This window comes from Callorhinus ursinus, unplaced genomic scaffold (assembly GCF_003265705.2).
Source record: "Callorhinus ursinus isolate GAN/ISIS: 27379988/994484 unplaced genomic scaffold, GSC_fseal_2.0 scaffold20, whole genome shotgun sequence".
Taxonomy (NCBI): Eukaryota; Metazoa; Chordata; class Mammalia; order Carnivora; family Otariidae; genus Callorhinus; species Callorhinus ursinus.
This window is the reverse complement of record NW_027397082.1, coordinates 30,174,094-30,184,946: the sequence shown is the minus strand read 5'-3', so window position 1 is coordinate 30,184,946 and position 10,853 is coordinate 30,174,094. Positions and strand designations below refer to the sequence as shown.

Genomic DNA, 10,853 nt, shown 5'->3' with positions numbered 1-10,853 from the left:
TACTCTCTCATTTGGTGACACAACAGAAGGGCAGGGAGGAGCATCTCCCGGGACAAAGGGAGAAACTGGGGCTCAGAGGGACTGAGATCCTAAGAGCATCATCCTCGCGATCCAGTGTCAGGGGAGAGTCAAGGGTGTTGGCTGGTCAGAGAGGCCCAGCATCCCCCAGCCCAAGTGCTGATGTCATTACCCATCCACCCCTAGGGTTCTTAGCCTCTTTACTCTCCTAACTGTGCCAATCTGGCTGTACTTAAACCAGGCCCCCAGTGGGCCAGAGCTCCCCATGCCAGGCCCCTAACTGCCCACCAAGGGAATCTTGGCCTCCCATCACACAGGCACAGGAGCCGATGAAGCACGGCGCACACGCACTCAGTGCCGCGGGGTCCAGCAGTGCCGTGAATGGGGGATCGGCTGGGCAGAAGGAACCCCTGTAGCCAGAATGTGCACCAAGACATGTGAGGGTATGTCTTTCCACAAAGAAGAGACCCAAAATATTTTTTGAAGCTTGTGCCTCTCTTGATTTCCCACTTTTGATAAAGACATGGATACAGAGAAATATTTCCCTATTAAAAGGGGAAAAATCAATGCAAGTATGATGATCTACGAGCACAGACCCTCTGCTCCTTAACTGGGGACAAGAAGGGGAGCCGTGGTGCAAAAGGGACTGAAGCGGGGGCTGCTTCTCACCTCCGTGTCACCACCCCCACACTGGACAGTGTGACCAGTTTCACAAGATGTTCTGAGTTTTAAGCGAAACTGGAAATGTGCACCTTTATATGCCACCTCCCCGTTACACAGAGCACAAATCTCCTTGTCCTCTAACAGTCCATGAAGACCAACTATGCAAAATGCATTGGGGGCCAATTTTTTTTTTTTAATATGAAACACTTTATAAATTTGCGTGTCATCCTTACGCAGGAGCCATGCTAATCTTCTCTGTATCATTTCAATTTTAGTATATGTGCTGCCAAAACAAGCACCTTGGTATCCAAACCTGACTTGCAAGTTTGGATGTCTTGCTCAGGTTTTATATTTTACACTGACTGTCAATGTCTCTGCCTCAGAAGATCACACCTGGTTCTCAGACAAGAAGTTGACTTGCCTTCTGCAAGCATGTCCCAAAGACCCGAGAGGGAGCATGGAGAGGTTCCCAAGTGTCGTCTTCCCCGAGAGCACTCAGGGGACACCCCACTGTCTCCTACTCTGAGGATCAGCCACACAAGCATATACTGAGCCTGATTGGTTTTATTCTTAGGAAATAAAAATGGATTAATTGACCACACTCTTCTCTATTTTTGGTTTCATAATAAGAAGGAAAATCAACTCCTCATTCCAAAAGACTGAAGAATGATTTAGTAGATCTTGTTCAAAAGCCTTGTCCTGTTGAGTTGAGGATGTGGCTTTCTTGACACACATCAATACTAGTTAGCAAAAACTGTAGACATGACCCCTGAGAATCCCAAGTTCAAGGGCTTATATCTTACTACAAACAGGCTGTGAAGTTTTGACTAAAACAGGTAAAGTAATGACAAACAAACCATGATGAAATGAAAACTAAGCAGAGGAGAATAATTGGCTGAATTTTTTCGAGAAACCCCACTAATCCTGGAGGATATGATCTCACCTTCCAGTCATGCAGCCGCTGTCCTCACAGGGCAGCTGTGGACACACTGACATCCCGGGTTGTGTGTGCACCTTGGCTCCCAGCCCCAGCAGCGTGGTGGGAGCACTTGGCCAGCATCTTCCTCCCTCACAGCCGCTTTCTCCTTTTCTCTCCTGACCAACGAGCCCCATGCTTCAAGTTCTCCTTGGTATGCTCGTGCACACCTGTACTTTTCCTCCTTGTTCAAGGTCATCACAGAATTAAAAAAGGAAAGAAAGAAAGAAAAGAAAAGCATTTGAAGAAATTAGAACAACTGACGAAAATGAAGTTGAACAAATTCACTGCCTCCTTCCTTCTGTATGTTCCCCACACAGCAGCCAGTGATCCAGTCAAAATTCAAAGATTCTACCATACCTCTGCTCAGGGCCTGCAGTAGCTCCCTATTTCTCTGATGAAAGCTGTGGTCCTTCAAATGACTTCCAAGTGTCTCTATGATTTGTTCCCTACCTTCGCACGACTCATATCTGTGGTCTCACCTCCTTCTGCTCTCTCCCTCCCCCATGCATTCAGTCAGCTACACTCACTCCTCAAGCACACCAAGCCCACCCCACCCCCCAGGGCCTTTGCACTTGCTGCTCCTTCTGCCTGGACTCTCTTCCTCAGATAGCCACTTGCCTCAGCTACATGCCTCGCTCCCTCACTTCCTTCAGATCTTTATTCAAGAGCCACCTCATTGTGGTTTTGATTTGCATTTCCCTGATGATTAGTGATGTTGAGCCCCTTTTCAGGTACTTCTAGGCCATTTGTATGTCTTCTTCAGAAAAACATCCATTCAGGTCCTTTGCACATTTTTCATAGGATTATTTGTTTTTTTGCTGTTGAGTTTTCATAGAAACAGAGAAGAGAATGGCAGTTGCCAGGGGCTGAAGGAAGGGGGGAATAGAGACATGCAGATCAAAGAATACAAACTTTTAGTTATAAAAGGAATAAATTCTAAAGATCTAATGTACAACATGGTGACTATAGTTTCTTTTTTTTTTAATTTTATTATGTTATGTTAATCACCATACATTACGTCATTAGTTCCTGATGTAGTGTTCCATGATTCGTTGTTTGTGCATCACACCCAGTGCTCCACGCAGGACGTGCCCTCTTGAATACCCATCACCAGGCTAACCCATCCCCCTCACCCCCCTCCCCTCTAGAACCCTCAGTTTGTTTCTCAGAGTCCATTGTCTCTCATGGTTCGTCTCCCCCTCCGATTTCCCCCCCTTCATTTTTCCCTTCCTACTATCTTCTTCTTAGTTTCTAATATGGTTCGTAAACTTGAAAGCTGCTGAAAGTAGATCTTAAGAGTTCTCACCAAAAAAAAAAAAAAAAGAAGAAGAAGGAGAAGGAGTTGACTATGTAAGACGTTGGCTATGCTAATTATCTGGATCTCAGCAATCATTCCACAATGTATATGTATATTATATCATCACAGTGTACACTTTCAATATATACAAGTATATCTGTCAATTATTCCTCAAAAGTTGGGGAAACAAATGTCACCTCCTGGAGGCTGTCCCTGGCCATGATATCTAACACTTGGATTCAGTGTCCCCCTCTCCAGCACCCCTCCCTGCGCTCCCCTCTTGCTGTGTTCACCCATATCACCTAACACTCACTGTCTGAGGTGCAGCCTGCTCTACATATGACCTTGTCTGTTAACTGCTTCCCTCCCAGACTGTCACCTCCCCTAACAGCAAGGATTTTGTTCTCTTTACTTGAGGCATGGTTGACTCCCAAGAAATGTTGAAAATCTTATTCCTTTTATCAAAACAAAACAAAACAAAACCACACAGAGTAAAAATAGTACCTAGTCCCTGGCACAAGGACACTAATAGAACTGAGCTACGGAGAAAGCCCTGCTCGCTTGCTCTGTGCTGTGTGGGGACCCAGGCAGGTCCTTTGTCATCTCTGAGCCACGGTCACCTCTGTAAAAGGGGCACAATTACACCTGTCGGTCTTAACTCACAGGATGTTTGTGAGATACCAGTGAGAGAACAGTGCCAGAAGTCCTCCCAACACTGCCCAGTGTCCCTGGGGCACGGGGAAAATTACCCCCCCAAGGACCACTGCTCTGTAAGGATCTATTAGTTGTAAAAACAATAATATTCACCACTTAAATTCTTTAACTGCTGTGCTTTTCCACCAAAATTAAAAACTTGCTTTGCCTTGATTGGTTAAATTTTGTTCTTGTGAGAATGAACTAGAATCTTGCCCTGCCCTGGACAGCCCTCAGACCGCTCCTGCCCTGCCTGTCATGGGAGATGTCCTTTCCTCCAGCTGGAGGGCGGTAAAATGTTTTCAGAGTTTCCGTCTCAATTCAGAGCCTCGAACGAGATCCCCAACGTACTGGGGAGTCCTTGCAAAGCTCCGAAGAAGGATCTGGTAGTAAGTTGTTGGGCGGGGAAACACTTCCCTTCTTTACCAGCCACCATAACCATGCCCTCTGGGAAAAGCTCCAGGTGGGTGGGGGACTCACTAACAAACAGGCTAGCGGCTGCTGGAATGTATTTAATGAAATCCAAGTGGCCCCTTTGGGAGGCCTGTCTTCGGGGGGGCCTTTCTGGGGGGACGGTTCTTCTAAAGGGTAGCGACCGTCCCAAATTTAACATTATGCCCTCCAATGTGCAAAGAAAAATGTTGCTTTTTTATTTGAATTATCCTATAGCTATTTTCATCTTCAACCTGAATCCCCATGCAAAGTGAATGGAGATAGGAAGGAAGCAAAGACAGCTTTCCAGTACACAGCATCTCAGTGCGCTGCTGGTTTATTTATTTATTTTTTTTTAAGATTTTATTTATTTATTTGACAGAAAGAGACACAGAGAGAGAGGAAACACAAGCAGGGGGAGTGGGAGAGGGAGAAGCAGGCTTCCCACGGAGCAGGGAGCCTGATGCGGAGCTCGACCCCAGGACCCTGGGATCATGACCTGAGCTGAAGGCAGACGCTTAACGACTGAGCCACCCAGGCGCCCCATTGTGCGCTGCTGGTTTAAATGGTCGCTTCTAATAGTCAGGTCCAAGTGCAGCTGTCCACTCAGGTAGTCACTCCCTCCCTCTTTCTCCAAATGGTGATCTGGGTGTGAGCGAGAGATCTGGGACTAGGGAAGCCGCAGCCCATGGAGGGAGGGTCAATGAGCTGCCTGCCCCGCTGGTGGCCACCCCGGGGATTCCGGTGTGGGTTCTGCAGTGAGTAGGCTAAGGCCCCTGGCTGCTCTCACGGCAGGGAGGGCACCATCTCCTGCTACAGCCTGGGCCTCTGGCCTTTGTCATCCTCAGTGCCTCTCTCCTCCCAATACTAGGCTGCTGCTAGTCCCCATAACTTCACACACTCTTATGTGGCAAGCGGGAGCACCCGGACTCCATGCGTGCCTGGCCTAGATTGCAGGTAGTCAGGAAGACGGCTGGGGCCTGACCTTCTAGATAGCTGCCACTCATCCCAAGCCTGAATTGTGTCCGCTATCAAGCCAAGGTGGGGCTTCTCTCAAGAGCCTCGAACCTCGTCCATTCATTTATTCATTCAACAAACATCTCTCCAGGGATCACTTCTATGCCATGCACTGCTGTGGGTGCCGGCGATGGAGCAGCAAACAAAACAAAGTCCCCAGTCTAGAAGGAAAAAAAAAAGGCAGTGAGCAATCAAATGAAATACACAGTGTGTCAGAGGGTGATACATGCTGTTGAGAGATATATATCCGGGAGGGTTGACCAGGACCATTGGGGGAAGAGGGAGCTATCTTAAATGCATTGATCAGGGAAGCCCTCTCTGATAAGGTGGTATTTGAAAAGATTTGAACCGAGATCTAGAATCCGTGAGGGGTGAGTCATGAGACTATCCGCTGGAAGAAACTTTCAGGCAAAGAGTACAGCCAAGTACAAAGGTCCTGAGGCAAAGAAGAGCATGCTTGGTGGGTTTGCAAAACAATACAAAGTCTGGGATGGCCAGTTAGAGAAGGCTTTAGAAACACCCAGGTAGATATGGGAGTGCCTCAGAACATCAAACAGCTAGCTCCCCATTGCAATACGCTCCTAACTGGTCTCTCTGTCCTGACTATTCTCTGAATCAAGAGCCAGGCTTGCAGATGGTGGGCTGTGGAGCCTCAGGTCTGGTTTCTTGGTTCTTCCTCTATCTTGTTCCTTCCTACCAACAACTTCTGGCCCAGGAGAGGTGGGTCTCTTTCAGTCACGTTGGAGAACTCCCTCCTTGTATATCCTGAGTTCTCCCTTTTTACTATGACTTACAATAAAACTCCATGATCAGAGTCATGGGAAGTCTCACTCTTTATGTCTAAAATGGGAAGTTTGGGACTTTCGAAATCCCTACTTCCTTTTTCCAAAAAGCCTGGCTTGGTCTCTGCTGGTCCACAGGGTGCCTGTTTGAGAATTAGAAAATGTGGCCAGCTCTCAGAGGACACAGCCAGGCACCCCAAGATGCAGCTTGCTGAGCCAAGCCCAGGCTGCATTTTCACGCCTTCCTCATACCCCTCAGTTAACAATCCTCCAGCCCGCACCTGGGTGTCAAGCCTATTAGTCCCTAAAGACTTGACAAAGTCATCTTTGAGACTCAACATTGATCAATGACAAATGTGTCCTAGAAATATCAATTCTAAATTTCCCTGGAAGGGGCGCTTGGATGGCTCAGTCAGTTGAGCGTCTGACTCTTGATTTCGGCTCAGGTCGTGATCTCAGGGTCATGAGATCCAGCCCCACATCGGGCTCCGTGCTCAGCGGGGAGTCTGCTGTAGATCCTCTCCCCCTACCTCTCCTCCTACTCTCACACACTCTTGCGCGCTCTCTCTCTCTCCCTCAAAATAAATAAAAATCTTTAAAATAAATAAATAAATAAATTTCCTTGGGATAATATGTTTCACGGTGCATTCTTGGAGGCAGAAAATGGCCAGGGAATGAGATTTGTGGGGGGCAATGAAAACATTATTCCTATTACCAACATTTCCAAAAGAGCCCGCAGGATCCATTTGATCCTGAGAATAACTCTCTTCCCTTCTCTCTCCCTTCATGACCAGGCCGAATGTGTACATTTGTAGCCTGGTTCTGGAAGTTAGCATTCAATGGAGTAATAATGGATGTGGATGGGGAATAAGGTGTGTGGGGGGACCAAGTGAAGCCAGGCTTGGGCAAAGAGGGGGGTTCTGAGGAGACGAACAAGACTTAACGGGTTGATATACAATGAAGGCAGTGGGCATCGAGAGCCCAGGGTTTGAGATTTTCCTCTGCTTACAAAGTAACACATTAGCCTGACACAGTTTCAAGGATGATGGCAAAAGACATGACACTCCTGAGTCAGAAACAAAGGACATCATAACTCGCCACATTGCAAGCAGGATGGGCATCATTGATTCCATCAAAACCCCTTGCTCCCTGAATCCCACAGTGATGATGCAGAGGGGTCCATGTGGATACTGCACATGGAGTGAGCTTCCATCGCAGTGGAGAAACCATGCGCTCAGGAGATCGGAATCATTTATAATATGTAGTTAGCACCCGTATGGGGCCTCTGCCTCAGAAGGAGGCATTATCTTTGCTGCACTGGATAGTTAAGCAAGCTTGCCCTTTGCTTTGGAGGGGACACTACCTGTCTTCCCAGACTGTTCCCTACATAAACACTCTTGGAGAGATTCTGGGACGAATGCAGCCAGTGTGTCTGCTCACAAGAAATGGGAAAGACACATGGACAATTGTCTCCCGGCATGGCGGGTCAGAGCTCAGTCTGTGGGGCTGGTGGAGGGTCAAGAATTGGCTACTGTCGTCCCAGAGCTTCTGTTCTTGGTGAGAAAGCCTGAAAAATATAAAGCTGAAAACCATGCTCTTGTCACTCGAAGATAAGCTCGGCCTTTTTGTCTCTGGTACTGTCTCAGAAGTAAACACAAATGGGCCCAAACACAAAACATAGGCAAGACTGAGGAGTTTGGCAACTTGAGCATTCCTTCCCACCAGGCACGTTTTCTATCGGAAGTCATCGGCCCCCGGCTGGCTGGGCCAGCAAACCCCTCAATCCATCACTGACAGGCAGCTCTGGCTGCAGCCAGCATGTCCAGCCTCTGGAGCCACATCTCCATGCAGAGACCAGCAATTAAGTGTTTAGATTCAAATCAACGTGTATAACAGCCTTGGGGACATTTTCAGTACTCCAGAGACCGAGTAAACTACTATCAATACAATCAGATGAAGTAAAATTGCACAGAGCAAAGTTTTATGAAGTCTTCTGCATATGGAATTATTTGGGCAAGAAATCTAGTTTGTTTTTCTTACAGCTTCTCTGCTTGTGTAAGAGTATTAATTACTCACTAATCCACTTAATTTGGTTAAATGCCTTAATTTTTTCGAAGAAAATTGTTGAACATGTCCTATGAGTTGGTCTTGACTGTGAGGATACACAGATAATCAGGTAAGTGGCCATCTATTTCCTCAAGAAGCCCAGAGTCCTCTCAGTGTCGTGGTCCTTTGAGAGATAGAAAGTGCTAGAGGTGCAGGCAAAGCCAGTGCCTGACTTATAGCCATGGGGCACTGACCTCTCTTCATCCTATCAGATCAGCGTGGGAACAATCCCTTTCATCCCCACTCCTCACCACTTACTGTCTCCTTCTTCTCAATTCCTTATTTGCTGTGTCCTGCAAATGCCCACTGGAGTTGCAGAAAACGTTTAGGACAATCTGGTCAAAAAGTGAAAATCGAGGCTTACTTGGCATACTCAGAGCACTAAACCAAGGTTGGGGAAGATGGTCAGACAGACCTCCTCTATTTATGATAGGTGAAGGAATTGAGAGCATAAATGAATGAATGAATGAATGAATTATATAAAAGCATGAATTCTCGTAAAAAGAAAAAAATGGAAAAAAGGAAAAATGAAATGTATACCCATCAGGATGGCTATATTAAAAAAAAAAAAAGGAAGGAAAGACGTGTTAGTGAGGATGTGGAGAAATTGGAGGCTTTGTGCATTGTAGCAAGAATGTAAAATGGCGCAGCTACTGTTGAAGACAGTATGGCAGTTTCTCAAAAAAATAAACATCATTTTTTGTGAGCCAGCAATTCCACTTCTGGGTAGTATACCCAAAAGAAGTGAAAGCAAGGACTTGAACAGACATTTGTACACCAATGTTCAAAGCAGCACTATTCACAATAACCGAAACATGGCCAAAAGATGGTATATATGTTTATGTATGTATACATGTATGCACACACATACATACAACAGAATATTATTCAGCCTCCAAAAGGAAGGAACTTGTGACCCATGTTACAACATGGATGAAACTTCAGGAATAAGCCAGACACAAAAAGACAAATATTGTAGGATTGCACATACATGAGGTAACTAAAGCAGCCACACTGATAGCAACAGAAAGTAACGGGGTGGTTGCCTGGGGCTAGAGAGAGGGAGGAATAAGGTGGTATTGTCTATCGGGTACAGAGTTGCAGTCTGAAAAAGTTCTGGAGCTGGATGGTGGTTGACGGTCCCACAATGCAAATGTACTTCATACCACTGAAACGTACACTTGTACATTTAACCATTTAACATGGTTAAATGGTAAATTGCACGCTATGTATATTTTACCACAATAAAGAAAAAAAGGAAAGGTAGAATATTCAGTGAGTTATCAGTTGAGAAACTGATGGCAGTTTTCACTTTTTAGCCAGATGTTTTGGCGTCACATAGACACAGCCAAAATGAAATGATGAAGGATTTGGGAATTGAAGCCAGGACTCTGGAGTCTCAAGTGACTGTGATAATTACTGCATTTCATTTCCTGCATATAAGGTGGATTGAGTTCAAGACCAAAAGCAATATTCCAATGGGCTGTGATTAATTGCCCCTCCTGTGTTTAAATGGACCTCCTCATGGCTTTTGCTATTGTTCTGCACAAATAATTAGGGCAGTTTCCACTGCCGAGTTCATGCTTGTGCGTGTTCTCGTAGAGAATAACAAGAAAAAAGAGGCAATTTCTGTTCAGTGTTTAATGAGATTTCAGACTTGGAATATGTTAATCCACAGTTAGGTCGCAGACACAGAGGTCTGGCCAGGAAAGGGAAGCACCAGCCTGTGGTTCCCTTATACCATCTCGCTTAATTGTTTTGGTATGCTATGATGTACAGATGACCTCTTCTTTATTTATAAATGAATTTCAAGGAGGTTCAGTAACTCTCCGAGTTACAGATAGTAAATGGAAGAGTGGAAAGTTGTACTTTGCTCAGATACCAATCCTTCCATGCTTTTCTGAACTCTGCATATCCATAGGCAAGAGAAACCTTGACTTTCCCTGAGTAATTATTCTGTATTCATTCGGTTATTTATTCACTCAGCCAACAAATGATCATTCTTCACTTCCTGTATTCCAGTGATAAGTTCTGAGGATAGAGGCATAAGATACGCTGTTGCTATCTCCAGGGAAGTTCACTGTTAGTGACAGGGAGACTCGGGGGCTATCGCGGAAGGATGCCCAGGTTGGAGACAGCACAGAGGAGGTAGCATAGCCCAGGCACTTTGCAGCTGAGCTAAGGATAAGAAGGACTCAACGGACAGAAAAATGAGAACTAGGCATTTCAATCACAAGGTAAGAACACCAAATTCCCCGCAGGACACTTGGAGCATATATTAGAAACGAGGGTGCGGGGTAAGCGGCTTGGGTTTTATGCTGAGGATGACAATAAACAGGGAGCCACTGACATTCTTCAGTGAGAAAATGACAAAAGCAACAAATCTACAATTCAGAAAGATCACTCTGATAACTACACGGAAGATAGAGAGTGGCAGGCTAACACAGAGGCAAGGAGATAATACTAATGTCCTAAGACTGTCGTAACAAATTACTACAAATGGGTGGGAGCTTGAAACAACAGAAATTTATTCTCTCATGGTTATGGAGCCTAAAAGTCCAACATCAAGGTGCTGGTAGCACCAAACTCCCTGTGATGGCTCTGGGGAAACGTCTGTGCCCTGCCTTTCCCTCAGCTTCTGGTGTTGCCAGCAGTGACAATCGCTGGTGTTCCCTGGCTTGAGGGCACCTCACCCACAGCACTTTCCCATGTGCTGTGTCTCCTCTTCCGGCAAGGACAGCAGCCATATTGCTTCAGGGTCTGCCCTGCTCCCACATGACCACAACTTAAACTGATTATATCTGCAAAGACTGTTTCCAAATGAGGTCACATTCACAGGTATCAGGCGTTAGGACTTGAGTGTGTG

The 10,853-nt window shown here is 46.0% G+C and overlaps 1 non-coding gene across 1 annotated transcript; it reads right to left on the bottom strand.

The window, feature by feature from the left end:
• Window positions 1-873: 873 nt before the first annotated feature.
• On the bottom strand, window positions 874-980 carry LOC112830993 (U6 spliceosomal RNA). Its single transcript, XR_003210043.1, has one exon. It is a non-coding gene; the product is annotated as a U6 spliceosomal RNA (small nuclear RNA).
• Between the last annotated feature and the right edge of the window lie 9,873 nt (window positions 981-10,853).